The sequence below is a fragment of the Polyodon spathula genome, chromosome 35, assembly GCF_017654505.1.
Source record: "Polyodon spathula isolate WHYD16114869_AA chromosome 35, ASM1765450v1, whole genome shotgun sequence".
NCBI classification, from domain to species: Eukaryota; Metazoa; Chordata; class Actinopteri; order Acipenseriformes; family Polyodontidae; genus Polyodon; species Polyodon spathula.
The window spans coordinates 1,424,499-1,444,599 of NC_054568.1; the positions used below are offsets into that span (position 1 = coordinate 1,424,499).

The 20,101-nt window shown below is 52.4% G+C and overlaps 1 pseudogene; it reads right to left on the reverse strand.

Annotated features, from left to right (window-relative positions):
- LOC121303739 overlaps positions 1 to 20,101 on the reverse strand; it is a 48,031-nt pseudogene that overhangs the window by 2,462 nt on the left and 25,468 nt on the right.

A 20,101-nucleotide genomic window follows, 5' to 3' on the forward strand; every position in this document is an offset into this window, starting at 1 on the left:
GTTCTCTTTCCTATAGACCTCTATACAGCTCTGCAGTGTTGAGTGGAGTTCTCTTTCCTATTCATTTTCCTAGTTCTCTTTCCTATAGACCTCTACCTTTACCTATACATACTATAGGAAAGCACAGTCTATAGGAAAGCACAGTGAGGTATGTATAGAGCTCAGCAGTGTCGCGTTGTCTTACCTTGTGATCGGAGGTCTGCAGACTCTCTCAGGTTCGTCTGTGACCCTCGATAAAAAACAGAAAAAAATCACAATTAGAAATGAACGAGCCAAAGACACACAGAGAGACACGTTCTCCCTGCCAGCGAGATGACTTGTCACTGTATGAAGGGTTAAAGGTTTTTGTTGAAGTCTAGGGGATACGTTCTGTCTGCCTTGATCCAGCTGCACAGCATGACTGGACCCATGGAGACAGACAGACACATTTCCATCACAGCGCTGTTAAACCATTTATTCTAAATCTACAAGTACAGCACACTGCCAGGCCAGAGAGACATGAGAGAGTGAAGGGAGGATGTGGAGCAGATACAGACAGGGATACAGAGACACAAAGACAGACAGAGACACAGACAGACACATACACACAGATAGACAGATAGACACAAACAGACTGGCAGGACAGTAAGAGGAGAGATTAACTAACTGTTTTACAGCCCTGTGATAGATAGGACAGTAAGAGCAGAGACTTAACTGTGGTAGAGGGCAGGCATATAGACAGATACACAGATAGATACAGAGAGAGAGAGAGAGAGAGGACAGTAAGAGCACAGGAAGAGGAGAGACTTACTAACTGTTTTAGACGCCTGCGGTAGAGGGCAGCCGGAGACAGATTTGTTTGAGTTCTGTCGTTTAGATGGGTCAAGAGTGACCCTGGAGAGAGAGAAAGAGAGGCAGGGAGGAGATCAAATAAAGACTGGAGCAGAAAGCAAAGAGAAAAAAACAAGACTGAGAATGCAGGTCAGAGCAGCCGGTAGTGAAGAGGCAGCGAGACACATCTGGGAAATTACACCTCCCCTCCCCTCCCTCTCTCCCACTCCCTATGCCTCTGTCTCCCCCTCCCTCTCTCTACACCTTCATCTCCATCTGCCTCTCTTCATCTCTCTACATCTGTCTCCCCCTCTCCATCCATACCTCTACACCTGTCTTCCCATCTCTCCCTCTACCTGTGGACAGGAGGGAGGGGAGGCCGTAGGGACTCATCCCCCTCCACTCCCCACGGTCTCGGTCTCCCTCGTGGAATCTGTGATGGAAGGAGGCGGCAGTTTGGTTGAGAGACTCCCCCCTCAGGAAGCAGGACAGGAGGACCCCGCGCAATGCTGTGAGAGGAGGGGGGAGGGGAGGAGGTGAGAGCGATATGGGGAGGCCGGAAACCTCCAGTGGATACGACTTGAATACTGCCTACCGGGCGAGCGTCGTGTAAAGAGGCCAAGTGCAGCTTTTCTCCATTTCAATAGAGAGCATGGCGTTTCTGCACGGCGGAAGGGGGGAGGCATCGTGGGAGAGGGTGGGGGACGTGGGGGGGTGTGGGGGACCCCGTCGGTCTCGGAGCTGCCCTCCGTGGAATGTGCTGCGGATGGAGGAGCCGCGAGAGAGGCGAGAGCGCTCCCCGCTGGAGGAAGAGGAGCAGGATGCCCCCGCAGCAATGCTGTGAGAGGACGGGGAGGGGGGCGGGACACGGTGAGACACAGAGCTAGGGGAGGAAGGAAGGAGAGAGGGGGGGAGAGAGAGAATAAATACACTTTAAGTACGTAATCCAATAAAGAAGGCAAGTACAGCTTTTTTCTCCATTTCAATAGAGAGCATTGTGTTTTCTGCACAGTGCAGTGAATAGACTGTGTTTCAATGCTGGTCTCCAGTGCAGTGTATAGACTGTGTTACAGGGCTTAGCTCCAGTGCAGTGTACAGACTGTGTTTCAGGGCTGGTCTCCAGTGCAGTGTATAGACTGTGTTTCAGGGCTGGTCTCCAGTGCAGTGTATAGACTGTGTTACAGGGCTGGTCTCCAGTGCAGTGTATAGACTGTGTTTCAGGGCTGGTCTCCAGTGCAGTGTATAGACTGTGTTTCAGGGCTGGTCTCCAGTGCAGTGTATAGACTGTGTTTCAGGGCTGGTCTCCAGTGCAGTGTATAGACTGTGTTTCAGGGCTGGTCTCCAGTGCAGTGTATAGACTGTGTTTCAGGGCTGGTCTCCAGTGCAGTGTATAGACTGTGTTTCAGGGCTGGTCTCCAGTGCAGTGTATAGACTGTGTTTCAGGGCTGGTCTCCAGTGCAGTGTATAGACTGTGTTTCAGGGCTGGTCTCCAGTGCAGTGTATAGACTGTGTTACAGGGCTGGTCTCCAGTGCAGTGTATAGACTGTGTTACAGGGCTGGTCTCCAGTGCAGTGTATAGACTGTGTTACAGGGCTGGTCTCCAGTGCAGTGTATAGACTGTGTTACAGGGCTGGTCTCCAGTGCAGTGTATAGACTGTGTTTCAGGGCTGGTCTCCAGTGCAGTGTATAGACTGTGTTTCAGGGCTGGTCTCCAGTGCAGTGTATAGACTGTGTTTCAGGGCTGGTCTCCAGTGCAGTGTATAGACTGTGTTACAGGGCTGGTCTCCAGTGCAGTGTATAGACTGTGTTACAGGGCTGGTCTCCAGTGCAGTGTATAGACTGTGTTTCAGGGCTGGTCTCCAGTGCAGTGTATAGACTGTGTTTCAGGGCTGGTCTCCAGTGCAGTGTATAGACTGTGTTACAGGGCTGGTCTCCAGTGCAGTGTATAGACTGTGTTTCAGGGCTGGTCTCCAGTGCAGTGTATAGACTGTGTTTCAGGGCTGGTCTCCAGTGCAGTGTATAGACTGTGTTTCAGGGCTGGTCTCCAGTGCAGTGTATAGACTGTGTTTCAGGGCTGGTCTCCAGTGCAGTGTATAGACTGTGTTTCAGGGCTGGTCTCCAGTGCAGTGTATAGACTGTGTTACAGGGCTGGTCTCCAGTGCAGTGTATAGACTGTGTTACAGGGCTGGTCTCCAGTGCAGTGTATAGACTGTGTTACAGGGCTGGTCTCCAGTGCAGTGTATAGACTGTGTTACAGGGCTGGTCTCCAGTGCAGTGTATAGACTGTGTTTCAGGGCTGGTCTCCAGTGCAGTGTATAGACTGTGTTACAGGGCTGGTCTCCAGTGCAGTGTATAGACTGTGTTACAGGGCTGGTCTCCAGTGCAGTGTATAGACTGTGTTACAGGGCTGGTCTCCAGTGCAGTGTATAGACTGTGTTTCAGGGCTGGTCTCCAGTGCAGTGTATAGACTGTGTTTCAGGGCTGGTCTCCAGTGCAGTGTATAGACTGTGTTTCAGGGCTGGTCTCCAGTGCAGTGTATAGACTGTGTTTCAGGGCTGGTCTCCAGTGCAGTGTATAGACTGTGTTTCAGGGCTGGTCTCCAGTGCAGTGTATAGACTGTGTTTCAGGGCTGGTCTCCAGTGCGGTGTATAGACTGTGTTACAGGGCTGGTCTCCAGTGCAGTGTACAGACTGTGTTACAGGGCTGGTCTCCAGTGCAGTGTATAGACTGTGTTACAGGGCTGGTCTCCAGTGCAGTGTATAGACTGTGTTACAGGGCTGGTCTCCAGTGCAGTGTATAGACTGTGTTTCAGGGCTGGTCTCCAGTGCAGTGTATAGACTGTGTTTCAGGGCTGGTCTCCAGTGCAGTGTATAGACTGTGTTACAGGGCTGGTCTCCAGTGCAGTGTATAGACTGTGTTTCAGGGCTGGTCTCCAGTGCAGTGTATAGACTGTGTTTCAGGGCTGGTCTCCAGTGCAGTGTATAGACTGTGTTTCAGGGCTGGTCTCCAGTGCAGTGTATAGACTGTGTTTCAGGGCTGGTCTCCAGTGCAGTGTATAGACTGTGTTTCAGGGCTGGTCTCCAGTGCAGTGTATAGACTGTGTTTCAGGGCTGGTCTCCAGTGCAGTGTATAGACTGTGTTTCAGGGCTGGTCTCCAGTGCAGTGTATAGACTGTGTTTCAGGGCTGGTCTCCAGTGCAGTGTATAGACTGTGTCTCAGGGCTGGTCTCCAGTGCAGTGTATAGACTGTGTTACAGGGCTGGTCTCCAGTGCAGTGTATAGACTGTGTTACAGGGCTGGTCTCCAGTGCAGTGTATAGACTGTGTTTCAGGGCTGGTCTCCAGTGCAGTGTATAGACTGTGTTTCAGGGCTGGTCTCCAGTGCAGTGTATAGACTGTGTTTCAGGGCTGGTCTCCAGTGCAGTGTATAGACTGTGTTTCAGGGCTGGTCTCCAGTGCAGTGTATAGACTGTGTTTCAGGGCTGGTCTCCAGTGCAGTGTATAGACTGTGTTTCAGGGCTGGTCTCCAGTGCAGTGTATAGACTGTGTTACAGGGCTGGTCTCCAGTGCAGTGTATAGACTGTGTTACAGGGCTGGTCTCCAGTGCAGTGTATAGACTGTGTTTCAGGGCTGGTCTCCAGTGCAGTGTATAGACTGTGTTTCAGGGCTTAGCTCCAGTGCAGTGTATAGACTGTGTTTCAGGGCTGGTCTCCAGTGCAGTGTATAGACTGTGTTTCAGGGCTGGTCTCCAGTGCAGTGTATAGACTGTGTTACAGGGCTGGTCTCCAGTGCAGTGTATAGACTGTGTTTCAGGGCTGGTCTCCAGTGCAGTGTATAGACTGTGTTTCAGGGCTGGTCTCCAGTGCAGTGTATAGACTGTGTTTCAGGGCTGGTCTCCAGTGCAGTGTATAGACTGTGTTTCAGGGCTGGTCTCCAGTGCAGTGTATAGACTGTGTTACAGGGCTGGTCTCCAGTGCAGTGTATAGACTGTGTTTCAGGGCTGGTCTCCAGTGCAGTGTATAGACTGTGTTTCAGGGCTGGTCTCCAGTGCAGTGTATAGACTGTGTTTCAGGGCTGGTCTCCAGTGCAGTGTATAGACTGTGTTTCAGGGCTGGTCTCCAGTGCAGTGTATAGACTGTGTTTCAGGGCTGGTCTCCAGTGCAGTGTATAGACTGTGTTTCAGGGCTGGTCTCCAGTGCAGTGTATAGACTGTGTTTCAGGGCTGGTCTCCAGTGCAGTGTATAGACTGTGTTTCAGGGCTGGTCTCCAGTGCAGTGTATAGACTGTGTTTCAGGGCTGGTCTCCAGTGCAGTGTATAGACTGTGTTTCAGGGCTGGTCTCCAGTGCAGTGTATAGACTGTGTTTCAGGGCTGGTCTCCAGTGCAGTGTATAGACTGTGTTTCAGGGCTGGTCTCCAGTGCAGTGTATAGACTGTGTTTCAGGGCTGGTCTCCAGTGCAGTGTATAGACTGTGTTTCAGGGCTGGTCTCCAGTGCAGTGTATAGACTGTGTTTCAGGGCTGGTCTCCAGTGCAGTGTATAGACTGTGTCTCAGGGCTGGTCTCCAGTGCAGTGTATAGACTGTGTTTCAGGGCTGGTCTCCAGTGCAGTGTATAGACTGTGTTTCAGGGCTGGTCTCCAGTGCAGTGTATAGACTGTGTTACAGGGCTGGTCTCCAGTGCAGTGTATAGACTGTGTTTCAGGGCTGGTCTCCAGTGCAGTGTATAGACTGTGTTTCAGGGCTGGTCTCCAGTGCAGTGTATAGACTGTGTTTCAGGGCTGGTCTCCAGTGCAGTGTATAGACTGTGTTTCAGGGCTGGTCTCCAGTGCAGTGTATAGACTGTGTTACAGGGCTGGTCTCCAGTGCAGTGTATAGACTGTGTTTCAGGGCTGGTCTCCAGTGCAGTGTATAGACTGTGTTTCAGGGCTGGTCTCCAGTGCAGTGTATAGACTGTGTTTCAGGGCTGGTCTCCAGTGCAGTGTATAGACTGTGTTTCAGGGCTGGTCTCCAGTGCAGTGTATAGACTGTGTTTCAGGGCTGGTCTCCAGTGCAGTGTATAGACTGTGTTTCAGGGCTGGTCTCCAGTGCAGTGTATAGACTGTGTTACAGGGCTGGTCTCCAGTGCAGTGTATAGACTGTGTTTCAGGGCTGGTCTCCAGTGCAGTGTATAGACTGTGTTTCAGGGCTGGTCTCCAGTGCAGTGTATAGACTGTGTTTCAGGGCTGGTCTCCAGTGCAGTGTATAGACTGTGTTTCAGGGCTGGTCTCCAGTGCAGTGTATAGACTGTGTTTCAGGGCTGGTCTCCAGTGCAGTGTATAGACTGTGTTTCAGGGCTGGTCTCCAGTGCAGTGTATAGACTGTGTTTCAGGGCTGGTCTCCAGTGCAGTGTATAGACTGTGTTTCAGGGCTGGTCTCCAGTGCAGTGTATAGACTGTGTTTCAGGGCTGGTCTCCAGTGCAGTGTATAGACTGTGTTTCAGGGCTGGTCTCCAGTGCAGTGTATAGACTGTGTTTCAGGGCTGGTCTCCAGTGCAGTGTATAGACTGTGTTTCAGGGCTGGTGTCCAGTGCAGTGTACGGACTGTGTTTCTGGGCTGGTCTCCAGTGCAGTGTATAGACTGTGTTTCAGGGCTGGTCTCCAGTGCAGTGTATAGACTGTGTTTCAGGGCTGGTCTCCAGTGCAGTGTATAGACTGTGTTTCGGGGCTGGTCTCCAGTGCAGTGTATAGTCTGTGTTTCAGGGCTGGTCTCCAGTGCAGTGTATAGACTGTGTTTCAGGGCTGGTCTCCAGTGCAGTGTATAGACTGTGTTTCAGGGCTGGTCTCCAGTGCAGTGTATAGACTGTGTTTCAGGGCTGGTCTCCAGTGCAGTGTATAGACTGTGTTTCAGGGCTGGTCTCCAGTGCAGTGTATAGACTGTGTTTCAGGGCTGGTCTCCAGTGCAGTGTATAGACTGTGTTACAGGGCTTAGCTCCAGTGCAGTGTATAGACTGTGTTTCAGGGCTGGTCTCCAGTGCAGTGTATAGACTGTGTTACAGGGCTGGTCTCCAGTGCAGTGTATAGACTGTGTTACAGGGCTGGTCTCCAGTGCAGTGTATAGACTGTGTTACAGGGCTGGTCTCCAGTGCAGTGCATAGACTGTGTTACAGGGCTGGTCTCAGTGCAGTGTACAGACTGTGTCTCAGGGCTGGTCTCCAGTGCAGTGCATAGACTGTGTTTCAGGGCTGGTCTCCAGTGCAGTGTATAGACTGTGTTTCAGGGCTGGTCTCCAGTGCAGTGCATAGACTGTGTTACAGGGCTGGTCTCAGTGCAGTGTACAGACTGTGTTACAGGGCTGGTCTCCAGTGCAGTGCATAGACTGTGTTACAGGGCTGGTCTCAGTGCAGTGTACAGACTGTGTTACAGGGCTGGTCTCCAGTGCAGTGCATAGACTGTGTTACAGGGCTGGTCTCCAGTGCAGTGTATAGACTGTGTTTCAGGGCTGGTCTCCAGTGCAGTGTATAGACTGTGTTACAGGGCTGGTCTCCAGTGCAGTGCATAGACTGTGTTACAGGGCTGGTCTCAGTGCAGTGTACAGACTGTGTTACAGGGCTGGTCTCCAGTGCAGTGCATAGACTGTGTTACAGGGCTGGTCTCCAGTGCAGTGTACACACTGTGTTTCAGGGCTGGTCTCCAGTGCAGTGCATAGACTGTGTTACAGGGCTGGTCTCCAGTGCAGTACCGTCCGCTAGTCCACAAGAAGACATGTGTGTTTCTCTGTGTAGCTCAATGTGGTACTGTGTGGTCCTGTGTCATTGTGCTGTACGTGGTGTGCCGTGTCTCTGGCCTTAGTGTCCGTCTTGGTCCTTGTGCTCACTGTGAAGTGTTGTTCGTCCGTTTCGTGTGCTTCTACGGTGCCGAGCGGTCGGTGTCCTCGAGTTGTGTGTCTCTGTGCCTTTGTGTGCAGTGAGGGGTCATCGGCCTGGCAGGGAGCGTGTGACCGTGTGTGTTGTCTGTGTCTGTTGATGTGACAGTGTGTGTTGAGACCTTGTGAGTGTGTGGGTCTACCGGCACTCTCCAGTGCAGTGACAGGAGACACAGGCACTCACACACAGACAGGAACACTGGCACACACACACAGACAGGAACACTGGCACACACACACAGACAGGAACACAGGCACACACACACAGACAGGAACACTGGCACACACACACAGACAGGAACACTGGCACACACACACACAGACAGGAACACAGGCACTCACACACACACAGACAGGAACACTGGCACACACACACAGTAGACAGGAACACTGGCACACACACACACAGACAGGAACACAGGCACTGGTCACACACACAGACAGGAACACTGGCACACACACACAATTCTTGGGTTGGACCGTGTGGTGTGTTCTGATTCTGTGTACGTCCTTGTGTGAGTTGTAATGTGGTGTTGTGGTGTGTAGTCTCCTTGTTCGGGACCCAATTTGCTGTCGTTATCATTGTGTGTCTTGTGGTTGTGTGTGTCATGGCACACACTGTGTTCGTAGTGTGACACTGTGCATTGTGCGTACAGTGTGTGGTGTAGTATGGCATTCCGTGGCAGGAGGTGTGGCTGTCTACCTGTGGACCGTGTGTGCGGTGTCTGTTCCTTGTGACTGCAGTGTGTTGAGAAGATGTATGATCTGTCCCTTGGCCGTTTGAGTGTGGTGGAGGTGCGGAACCCTTAAGGCAGTACCGTTAGTGTAGTTGGTAGGACTGGTCCATTTGGTTAGTACACAGTGTGAGTGTCGGTGTGTCTGTACTTGTGACCGGAGAGGGTAGTTGTGTCTGTCATGGTGACCGGAAACGGAATGTGTTGGAGTGGCTTTGTGTCCTTGTGTACAGTGAGTTTGTGTCTGTCATTTGCTCTCGTGTGAGTGGGTGTCTGTCCTACTTGTGTGACCGCTGTGAGTGTGTGGTACTGTCCCTTGGGTGACCGGGGCAGTGTGTTGTCGATATCTGTGTAGAGTTGCCGACCCAAGTGGGTGTTAACGTAATGTGATGATAAAAGGTGTGTACGAAAATCTGCTTCACTGTGACTTCCACTCAGTGTGTGGTCCTTGTGTCAGCGTGTGGTTGTGTCTCATGTAAGTTGTGACCGTAGTGCTGTATCTGTACGTATGTGGGTACACAATGGGTTTTTGTGTGATTCACCGTCAACTCGTTAAAGACAGGAAGGCTGATATATGGATTGCGACTCAAAAGTCACCTGTACACTGACACTCAACACACAGACAGGACACACTGAACAAACCTAGCTTGTAATCAAAGGGGCATGGTCGTGATAATTAAGTGCATTTTTTTCTATGTTTTTTCTATCACACTATCAATGTGCATTCAGATAATTAACACGTCACCCCGTGGGTACAAACACTGGGTGTTAAGTTTGTCCTTGGTAGATTTTCGAACTGGACGTCATGGATTACCCCGTAGAGACCGTGTGGGACAGTACCGTAGAGACGGTGGGGAGTCCCGGGCGTCCGGGCACACAGACGTGACTGTGCTTCGTCCACAGAGTCGGACAGAGACGTGCGGAGTCCACGACAGGGAACACGTCGCACACCCTCAGGGCTCTCAGGGCATCTCTGCACACCCTCAGTGCCGACCATGCACTCTGAAAGGCTTTCTTACACACTCCTCTCTCACTGCACCACTGTCCTGTTTTTATTTGTATTTATTTATCAGGTCAAAGTGGGCGACTAGCCCATCGATTCAGAGTTTGGGGGACAAAACCGCATCCAGCCCACGGCCAGCCTTGAGAGCACCCAGCCAGTCCTGAGAGCACCCAGCACACAGCCAGTCCTGAGAGCACACAGCCCGTCCTGAGAGCACCCACACACAGCCAGACCTGAGAGCACACAGCCAGTCCTGAGACACACACAGCCAGGAACCTGAGAGCACACAGCCAGTCCTGAGAGCACACAGCACCCAGCCAGTCCTGAGAGCACACAGCCAGTGACATGACTGAAGGTTGAGTCATGGAGGTTTGGTAAGGAAACTCTCGTGTGTAGTGTCGTCGGGCAGGACTCCTCGTGCTGTCGGTCGGGAACTCTCTGTGAGAGTCAGTCAGTACATGTCGTGTGTCGTGCTGTTGGGTAGGACTCTCGTGTGTCTCGGTCAGACTTCGTAGTGTGTACGTCGGGAATCCGCGTGGGTCGGTCAGACTTATCACACATCGTGTGTCGGTCAGTCTCGGTGCAGCGAAGGTCATCTCTGCACACAGCCAGTCCTGAGAGCACACAGCCACCCTGAGAGCACACAGCCAGTCCTGAGAGCACACAGCCAGCCGACCATGCACCTGAGAGCACACAGCCAGTCCTGAGAGCACACAGCACACAGCCAGTCCTGAGAGCACACAGCCAGCCCTGAGAGCACACAGCCAGTCCTGAGAGCACACAGCACACAGCCAGTCCTGAGAGCACACAGCCAGTCCTGAGAGCACACAGCACCCAGCCAGTCCTGAGAGCACACAGCCAGTCCTGAGAGCACATAGCACACAGCCAGCCAGTCCTGAGAGCACACAGCCAGTCCTGAGAGCACACAGCCAGTCCTGAGAGCACACAGCCAGTCCTGAGAGCACACAGCACACAGCCAGTCCTGAGAGCACACAGCCAGTCCTGAGAGCACACAGCCAGTCCTGAGAGCACACAGCACACAGCCAGTCCTGAGAGCACACAGCCAGCCCTGACAGCACCCAGCCAGTCCTGAGAGCACACAGCACCCAGCCAGTCCTGAGAGCACACAGCCAGTCCTGAGAGCACACAGCACAGCCAGTCCTGAGAGCACACAGCCAGTCCTGAGAGCACACAGCCAGTCCTGAGAGCACACAGCAGCAGCCCTGAGAGCACACAGCCAGTCCTGAGAGCACACAGCCAGTCCTGAGAGCACACAGCCAGCCAGTCTGAGAGCACACAGCCAGTCCTGAGAGCACACAGCCAGTCCTGAGAGCACACAGCACACAGCCAGTCCTGAGAGCACACAGCAGCCCTGAGCCAGTCCTGAGAGCACACAGCCATCCCTGAGAGCACACAGCACAGCCAGTCCTGAGAGCACAGAGCACACAGCCAGTCCTGAGAGCACACAGCCCGTCCTGAAGTCGGTAAGGAGGACTAGTGTGTCGGTCGTGGGAGTCAGGACTTCAGTGAGAGCAGCACAGCCAGTCCTGAGAGCACACAGCCAGTCCTGAGAGCACACAGCCAGTCCTGACAGCACACAGCACAGTCCTGAGAGCACACAGCCAGTCCTGAGAGCACAGCAGCCTGACACAGCCAGTCCTGAGAGCACACAGCCAGTCCTGAGAGCACACAGCACCCAGCCAGTCCTGAGAGCACACAGCCAGTCCTGAGAGCACACAGCCAGTCCTGACAGCACACAGCACATAGCCAGTCCTGAGAGCACACAGCCAGTCCTGACAGCACACAGCACATAGCCAGTCCTGAGAGCACACAGCCAGTCCTGAGAGCACACAGCCAGCCCTGAGAGCACACAGCCAGTCCTGAGAGCTGAGAGCACACAGCCAGTCCTGAGAGCACACAGCCAGTCCTGAGAGCACACAGCAAACAGCCAGTCCTGAGAGCACACAGCCATCCCTGAGAGCACCCAGCACACAGCCAGACCTGAGAGCACACAGCCAGTCCTGAGAGCACACAGCACACAGCCAGTCCTGAGAGCACACAGCCAGCCCTGACAGCACCCAGCACACAGCCAGTCCTGAGAGCACACAGCACACAGCCAGTCCTGAGAGCACACAGCCAGCCCTGACAGCACCCAGCCAGTCCTGAGAGCACCCCCAAGTCCCGTCTCGCACCCCTCGGTAGGACTCAGCCAGGCAGGACTCTGAGAGCAGTGTGTCGGTCAGGTCTATCGTGTGCGGTCGGGGACTCCGCCTCACTGGGTGGTTGCAGGACATCTCGTAGTGTAGGTCAGGACTCTCTGCCACAGCACACCGCCAGTCCTGAGAGCACACAGCCAGCCCTGACAGCCGCCGGGACACGGTGCACTGAGAGCACACAGCACACAGCCAGTCCTGAGAGCACACAGCCAGCCCTGAGAGCACACAGCCAGTCCTGACAGCACACAGCCAGTCCTGAGAGCCCTGATATGCCATGTTTATTAATATGCTTTATCATACCCCACTATACTTTACAATGCTCACCTATGCTTTACCATGCTTTCACTGTGCTTTGTTGCACTGCGCTGTTGTTTTACTACGTGAAATATTTCAAAGGTTAGTTAACCACAGTTTGTTTTTTAATATGCTTTATCACACTGTGCTGTTACTACAGAACACTTTAATAAGGGGTGTGTAGATAGAGGCCCACCCTGAACATGCACACAGTCCTGCAGTTATTCCAGCAATGAGGATCAGGCTGAACAAACCGGCTGAGCCCTGAAGGGTCACCTCTCCTCCTGAGTGAGATAATCACAGCAGTGCTGCAATGTATGGGCAAGCAAGTCTGTTCAATCCTGCATGAAACAGCTGCATTCAGATAATCCCTTCCCTCAGAGCGATTGCTGAACCTGCTTTAATCAGAGAGGTGACGTGAGATTGGAACAGAGAGATTCTGTGGATTCTGGGACTGGAAGAGAGAGATTCTGTGGATTCTGGGACTGGAAGAGAGAGATTCTGTGGATTCTGGGACTGGAAGAGAGAGATTCTGTGGATTCTGGGACTGGAAGAGAGAGATTCTGTGGATTCTGGGACTGGAAGAGAGAGATTCTGTGGATTCTGGGACTGGAAGAGAGAGATTCTGTGGATTCTGGGACTGGAAGAGAGAGATTCTGTGGATTCTGGGACTGGAAGAGAGAGATTCTGTGGATTCTGGAACTGGAAGAGAGAGATTCTGTGGATTCTGGAACTGGAAGAGAGAGATTCTGTGGATTCTGGGACTGGAAGAGAGAGATTCTGTGGATTCTGGAACTGGAAGAGAGAGATTCTGTGGATTCTGGGACTGGAAGAGAGAGATTCTGTGGATTCTGGGACTGGAAGAGAGAGATTCTGTGGATTCTGGGACTGGAAGAGAGAGATTCTGTGGATTCTGGGACTGGAAGAGAGAGATTCTGTGGATTCTGGGACTGGAAGAGAGAGATTCTGTGGATTCTGGGACTGGAAGAGAGAGATTCTGTGGATTCTGGGACTGGAAGAGAGAGATTCTGTGGATTCTGGGACTGGAAGAGAGAGATTCTGTGGATTCTGGGACTGGAAGAGAGAGATTCTGTGGATTCTGGGACTGGAAGAGAGAGATTCTGTGGATTCTGGGACTGGAAGAGAGAGATTCTGTGGATTCTGGGACTGGAACAGAGAGATTCTGTGGATTCTGGGACTGGAAGAGAGAGATTCTGTGGATTCTGGGATTGGAAGAGAGAGATTCTGTGGATTCTGGGACTGGAAGAGAGAGATTCTGTGGATTCTGGGACTGGAAGAGAGAGATTCTGTGGATTCTGGGATTGGAAGAGAGAGATTCGCCCCTCATTCTGTCGATGGATTCAGGGGTGGAAATAAGACTCAGATCCATTCCAGGTTTTACTACAAGCTTGATTTGCCCCAGTGTGTACAGGGAACAGACTCAGGTGTGTCTTGGATTCCAAAACGAGTCCTGTTCAAACAATATTCCCCAGGACCAGCAGAAATGAATCAGATCTGGATGCTGGATCTCAGCCTGCTGCTCTGTATTCAGTGCATGTGTTACCAATGAGATGTGACGAGACATGACTTCTAATTAAACAAATAAAATAATTACAGTTATTATGTAATGAGGGCAGTGAAGCAGCATCTCAATACAACCCAATCAGAGCTGCTCCCCTTCCCAGGATCTCATCCACTCCTTCAATAATGCCTTTCACATATAGCAGAGAAAGAAAGCACAACCCCCCTCTCTCCCTGTACCCCCCCTCTCTGGTCTCCCAGCACCCCGCCTCTCTTATTCCACTGTGTCCCCCTCTCCGGTCTCCCTGTACCCCCCCCACTCTCTGGTTGCACTGTGCCCCCTCTCACAATGGTCACCCTCACCCTGTACCCCCTCTCTCTGGCACTCACAGTGGTCTCCCTGTACCCCTCTCTCTGGTACTCACAGTGGTCCCCCTGTACCCCTCTCTCTGGTACTCACAGTGGTCCCCCTGTACCTCTCTCTCTCTGGTACTCACAGTGGTCCCCCTGTACCCCCTCTCTCTGGTACTCAGTGCTCTCCCTATACCCCTCTCTCTGGTACTCACAGCGGTCCCCCTGTACCCCTCTCTCTGGTACTCACAGTGGTCCCCCTGTACCTCTCTCTGGTACTCACAGTGGTCCCCCTGTACCTCTCTCTCTCTGGTACTCACAGTGGTCCCCCTGTACCCCCTCTCTCTGGTACTCAGTGCTCTCCCTATACCCCTCTCTCTGGTACTCACAGCGGTCCCCCTGTACCCCTCTCTCTGGTACTCACAGTGGTGACGCTTGCCTCTTTGCGCCTCTCCGGTATCTCTGCCTTGTTGGGGTTGTTGGCGCTGCTCACCATGGGGCTGCTCGGGGGGATGGTGCGGCTCCCCACCACGCTGCAGCTCGCCTTGCGGGGCGCCATGCGCTCCTCCTTCAGATCAGAGTCCCCCGCGCTGGGAGGGCTGCGCTTCGGGAGAGCGGCCGGGAGGGAGGGGCCGCCTGGGGGAGAGGAGAGGGTTAGAATAGAGAGTGGGGAGGGGAGAGTAGAGAGGGGCAGTGTGTCAGTTGCCACGGCTGGAGTGCCCCGCACCGCTGCCAGCGTTGCCACTACTGCTGTGCCCCGCACCACTGCCAGCTTTGTCACTACGGGGATGATTCATTAAGGCTCCAGCCACAGGTGTATAAATAGAGTGATCAGGGGTGTTAGTAAGTAATGGTTCGAGTTCATGTTGGTCTTGGAGAGAGGGGGGGTGTGTTATCTTGTTCCGTGATGTGCCATCTGTTTGTTTAATTTTCTGTGAGTGTTTTGTGTAGACATTTTATTTTGGCCCTTGTGCTGTATTATTTGGTAATGTGTTTTATTAGTGTTTCTTCCTGTGTTTATTTATTATGAAACATGTGCGTTAGTGCTTGAAACTGCAACTTCTGTGTCTCTCCCTTCCTGGTACATAACAGCATTGCCAGTGATGGTGTCCTGTCACATGCAGGTTGAGAGACTCTTCTGCACAGGTGGGGCGTTTTTGGAAGAGGAGCCTGTCTGAGGGGGGAGGGTTAGGGTTTAGGGTCTGGCTTGTTGGACTCACAGAAGTCCGAGTGTCTGCGCTCCCTGTGGTAGGTGGAGGAGCTGCGCTGGCTCTTGCTGTGCGAGGATGACGATGACGTCGTCGATGATGTCGGGTGCTTGCTGGTTCCGTTGGTGATGTCATTACTGGGACGGAGCCGGGCCAGAGAGAGGCTGCTGCCACAGCGCGAGTCCAGGCCATCCAGCTGGAACCGAAAGAGAGAACAGAGCCGAATCAGAACGGAAACCACGGTAATAAGCCTCCTATTGCACAGCAGTGTCGGCACCAACACCAGGTAAAACTCTTAGTAAAACCAGGAATGGCTCAAACTGCTATGCAACGGGAGTCTTCTTGTCATCTTTGACTGGACACAGTAACAGCATGCCTGACAGGCGAATGACCTCACCAAGTTCAACCACAGCTCACCGACGACATTGACCAAAGCGTGAGAGTGAGATTACAGTGCAGGCGCCAGGGATGGAAGTAAATCAAGAGAACGACACACACGACAAAGAGGACAGCAAGTCCTGTGGTAAAGCACAGTGAGGACGGCTCGCCCTGTGAAAAAACTCAACACTGCAGCCTCTCCGCTATACAGCACTCTCTGTGGTGAAGCTCAGTACTGCAGCCTCTCCTCTATACAGCTCTCCTGTGGTGATGCTCAGTACTGCAGCCTCTCTTCTATACAGCACCCCCCTGTGGTGAAGCTCAACACTGCAGCCTCTCTTCTATACAGCAACCCCCCTGTGGTGAAGCTCAACACTGCAGCTTCTCCTCTATACAGCTCCCCTGTGGTGAAGCTCAGTACTGCAGCCTCTCCTATACAGCACCCCCCTGTGGTGAAGCTCAGTACTGCAGTCTCTCACCTCTTGGTTCTTGTGCCCCAGCAGAAGGTACGTTGCTGTCACGTCGTTGTATTTCCGATTGGTCAGAGCGTCTCTGATCTCCTCACGAGAGTATCCCATCTCCACCATCACCTCTGAAACAGAGAAGAGAGAGGTGTTCAGAGACACACCACAGGGGAGTGTGGATGAGTTTAAAAGGGTGGTAGGGTAGGCGAGTGTGGAGGGGCTTAACAGGGGGGTAGGGGAGTGTGCAGGGAGGGATGCTATAGGGGAGTGTGAGGGAGGGATGGTATAGGGGAAGGTGTAGGGAGGGATGGTATAGGGGAAGGTGCAGGCAGGGATGGTATAGGGCAGTGTGCTGGGAGGGATGGTATAGGGGAGTGTGAGGGAGGGATGGTATAGGGGAGTGTGAGGGAGGGATGGTATAGGGGAGTGTGAGGGAGGGATGGTATAGGGGAAGGTGCAGGGAGGGATGGTATAGGGGAAGGTGCAGGTAGGGATGGTATAGGAGAGTGAAAGGGAGGGATGATATAGGGGAAGGTGCGGGGAGGGATGTATAGGGGAGTGTGAGGGAGGGATGGTATAGGGGAGTGTGAGGGAGGGATGGTATAGGGGAGTGTGCAGGGAGGGATGGTATAGGGGAGTGTGCTGGGAGGGATGGTATAGGGGAGTGTGCTGGGAGGGATGGTATAGGGGAGTGTGCTGGGAGGGATGGTATAGGGGAGTGTGCAGGGAGGGATGGTATAGGGGAGTGTGCAGGGAGGGATGGTACAGGGGAGTGTGCAGGGAGGGATGGTATAGGGGAGTGTGAGGGAGGGATGGTATAGGGGAGTGTGAGGGAGGGATGGTACAGGGGAAGGTGCAGGGAGGGATGGTATAGGGGAGTGTGAGGGAGGGATGGTATAGGGCAGTGTGCTGGGAGGGATGGTATAGGGGAGTGTGCAGGGAGGGATGGTATAGGGGAGTGTGAGGGAGGGATGGTATAGGGCAGTGTGCTGGGAGGGATGGTATAGGGGAGTGTGCAGGGAGGGATGGTATAGGGGAGTGTGAGGGAGGGATGGTATAGGGGAGTGTGAGGGAGGGAGGGTATGGGGGAGTTTGAGGGAGGGATGCTACAGGGGAAGGTGCAGGGAGGGATGGTATAGGAGAGTGTGAGGGAGGGAGGGTATGGGGGAGTTTGAGGGAGGGATGCTACAGGGGAAGGTGCAGGGAGGGATGGTATAGGAGAGTGTGAGGGAGGGATGGTATAGGGGAGTTTGAGGGAGGGATGCTACAGGGGAAGGTGCAGGGAGGGATGGTATAGGGGAGTGTGAGGGAGGGATGGTATAGGGGAGTTTGAGGGAGGGATGCTACAGGGGAAGGTGCAGGGAGGGATGGTATAGGAGAGTGTGAGGGAGGGAGGGTATGGGGGAGTTTGAGGGATGGTACAGGTGAGGGACGGATGGTATAGGGGAAGGTGATTGTCACCGATGCGCTTGGCGTCACTGTAGTCCTCCTGTGGTTCCAGGTGTGGTTTCAGCTCATCCCCCTCGTAGCCAGCGTTGATCCACTTGTCATTCATGATTTGCTGGTGGGTCAGAGAGACAGAGAGAGATACGATGGTGATTATTCTGGGTGAGAACAGCGACTCGGCACTGACAGCTGCTGAATATATCAGACAGTGTCCTGAGCAGACACAGGACCAGTAACACCTTACAGAAACTCCCGTCCGTCACACACGCATGCACAAACAAATACCTTTATATCTGTCTGTTTCATTTAACATGCTTGTATCTTTTTAATTTATAATCATTTGGTATGATATTTTATTTATTTTTGTATTATTTATTTTGGAATTGCTTTGGCAATACTTCTGCTGTATTCATGCCAGTAACGCACCTTTGAATTGAGAGAGAGAGAGAGAGAGAGAGGCAGACAGACAGACACAGAGAGAGTCTTTAGCAGTGTGAAGGTTACATAGCTTTGGAATGTCACTTTTTTAGCATTTCAATACTAATATGGTGCTGATAACTGCAGGTATCAGATGGAGATTACATCACACACTAGCTATGCATATTATATACACATCTAGTCCAGGCTGCGGTGTGAAATACAAGCAGGCAGTAAGCCCACTGGTGACAAAGCCACTCTGACCTCTCAACAGTGGCGTGGATATCAGCTTAATCGTACATGGCACCCAATACCATAGAATGGGCTTCTAGTTTTGGGGTTTTATTTTCCATCTCTCCCTGCCTTTAAACCTTAATTAATAGTTGTTAAGTCTTAACTGGATACCAGATTGTTTAAATTAGTGACGCGCTTCTCGAAACCAGCGCAGTGGAAATGAATAAGCTGAAAGCAGTGATTAGAGCCAGAACGAAATGCAGGTTCAAGTAGAATCAGGTGAGATCAAAGCACGTCGTTTGTAAACTCAATCAAGATATGAGGGTAAAAAGAAACAACTTCCTTTGGTAATTAGTGTTTGATTAAGAAAGCAAATCAGCAAAAAATATGTTTAAAAGGGACATCAAGTGAACAAAAATAAAAGCCCAAAACTAGAAGCCTTAACCATAGTCTAACTGTAACAGATTCCTTGGTGTTTGCGCTGCAGTTCCCCTCCTCACCTCCAGGGTGCAGCGCTTGGATGGGTTGAGCACCAGGAAGCGGCGCAGGATGTTCTCACAGTCAGTGGACATGTAGAAGGGGACGCGGTACTTCCCCCTGAGCACCCTCTCCCTCAGCTCCTGCAGACAGACAGACAGAGACAGACGGACAGGCACACAGACACAGAGAGAGAGAGAGAGAGAGAGAGAGAGATAGTCAGGAACGAGAGTGAGAGAGGACGATGGATGAGATGAGGAGGGGCGGGAGATCTTTCTCTGTCTGAGATCACTGTGTCCCACACAGAAAGAGACAGACAGAGACAGACACAGTGACACACAGACAAACACACACAGAGACACACAGAGAGTCTCACTGTCTGTAGAGAACAATGTTGTCGTTACAACAGGGGAGTCAAGGATGTCGTAGTGTCGTGAGCTGTAACGGAAAGTAACAGCCAACAGTGGTTTCAACAAAGTTGTTTAACTACTGATGAAGGGACTAGACTACAGCAACTTCAGTGAGAGACCTCTATACAGCTCTGCAGTGTTGAGAGTGGAGATCTGCTTTCCTATAGACCTCTATACAGCTCTGCAGTGTTGAGAGTGGAGTTCTCTTTCCTACAGACCTCTATACAGCTCTGCAGTGTCGAGTGGAGTTCTCCGTCCTGCAGTGTTGAGAGATGATCCCTCCCCTCTCCCCCTAACCCCATCCCTTCATTTTGAGGGTCTGCCCATCGAAGGGCAGTGATCCGCTGACCAGTGTATAGAGGATGAGTCCCAATCTAAACCCTAGCACCTCCCCTAGCCCCTCCCCATTCACCTTGAGGTTCTGCCCGTCGAAGGGCAGTGATCCGCTGACCAGGGTGTAGAGGATGACTCCCAGGCTCCAGATGTCCACCTCGGGCCCGTCGTATTTCTTGCCCTGGAAGAGCTCGGGGGCAGCGTAGGGGGGCGAGCCGCAGAAGGTGTCCAGCTTGGAGCCCAGAGTGAACTCATTGCTGAAGCCAAAGTCAGCAATCTTGATATTGGAGTCAGCATTGAGGAGCAGGTTCTCAGCCTGAGAGAGAGAGGAGAGAGAGAGAGAGAGAGCATGCAGAGGAGATGAGAAGAGCACGAGATAGAGCGACCATCTTCGAAGAGATGTCTGCTGCGTCACAGAGCTATAGTGACGTGTCACCTCGTTCGTGTGAAACAGAGCTGTTATTTCGTACAGAGGGGAGAGAGAGAGGAGGGGTCGACTTTTTGTAAAGTAGAGTCTCAAGAGTATCACTCCCCTTGTCTGGAAGGGGTACGATTACCACGCCTCACCCTGGTCCCTGGTACATGTTGGTTTGCATGGTACATGTCTCGAGAGAGGGAGGAGAGAGATACCTTGGGAGTGGCGTCCGGACTGAGATGAGTGAGAATAGCGTGAGGAAGCTTGAGGATAGAGTGAGAGGAAGAGCAGACTAGGCACAGGGAGCAAGCACACTTTGTGACAATAAGCAGAGCTGACATTATCAGGAGTTCATCAATAACCTGACAAACCAAACGACCATGTACAGAGAGGAGAGAGAGGAGGGGGGAGAGAGATCGAGATGGAGAAGAGGAGGGAGGAAGAGGGGAGAGGAGATATCCACTCCCTTGTCTGGAGGTACAATCTGTATTGA